Below are 873 nucleotides of genomic sequence, written 5' to 3'. Positions count from 1 at the left end.
CCTCTGCTTCTCATATGTTTTTAAATGCAATCGTGTGATCGGCGCTTTGGCTATTTGTATTAAGCTATGCATAAATACATGATGCTGTTTTGTTCATAATTGTTTATGCAATTTACGAAATTATATTTGATTTATATGAGTTAATTTAGACGTAATGCACGTTTTTTTATAGACCGTTATTTCCTTGCGTTGACAGTTTAATGCACTGCATTATTTTGCTCATTGCGCCCTCCTGTGGCCTCGGGAGACAAGACAAGTTTAACCTTTTTAATCTGCATATAAAACATTAGAAATTAGATATTTGTTTAATTTTTATTTTGTATTTGACTGTTAAAACAAAACAAAAAAATGTGGTGTTTGTCTCAATAAATTGCTTAAAATTACTTTTAATTTGCTGCATTTTCGTGTTAAAGCGAAAGTACCAGTTTATTTACCTGCTGACAGGCGCGGACTTTCCATCTGGAGAACCTGGAGAATTCCCGTTGGCCTGGCAACCGATTTGGCCCGTTGCCTTGTTTATATATATATATATATAATATATATATATAATATATATGAAGCGGTTTACACTATGAAATGAATATCTTACTTGCATTCGTACGCACATCTGCACTTTGTTGTTTATGAGGAGAAAATTCGCCAGAGAGCAGAATTCAGTCAGCACGCGCTGACTCATCTGAACGCCTCTGATTGGCCGCTGCATTTATAAGCTCAACAGAATCGTGTGTGATTGATTATAATGCGCAGCGCTGTAAAAAAAAAACATTTCTGGCAGCTGGTGATGTTTAACTTTTTTCCATTACAAACTGTGCATTGCACCCAAAATTGTTTTGTGTGATACGATTCCAAATTTAGGGGGGCAAGAGCATGTAA

At 35.5% G+C, this 873-nt stretch overlaps 1 protein-coding gene across 1 annotated transcript in view; it reads right to left on the bottom strand.

Moving 5' to 3' along the window:
* LOC107737963 (apolipoprotein L1-like) overlaps positions 1–873 on the bottom strand; it is a 6,194-nt gene that overhangs the window by 4,895 nt on the left and 426 nt on the right. The gene's annotated exons all lie outside the window — the stretch shown is intronic.

The sequence above is a fragment of the Sinocyclocheilus rhinocerous genome, unplaced genomic scaffold (genome assembly GCF_001515625.1).
Source record: "Sinocyclocheilus rhinocerous isolate Xijiao unplaced genomic scaffold, SAMN03320098_v1.1 scaffold404, whole genome shotgun sequence".
Classification (NCBI taxonomy): domain Eukaryota; kingdom Metazoa; phylum Chordata; class Actinopteri; order Cypriniformes; family Cyprinidae; genus Sinocyclocheilus; species Sinocyclocheilus rhinocerous.
Note: the sequence above shows the minus strand (reverse complement) of the source record. Positions and strands in the feature narration are given on the sequence as shown.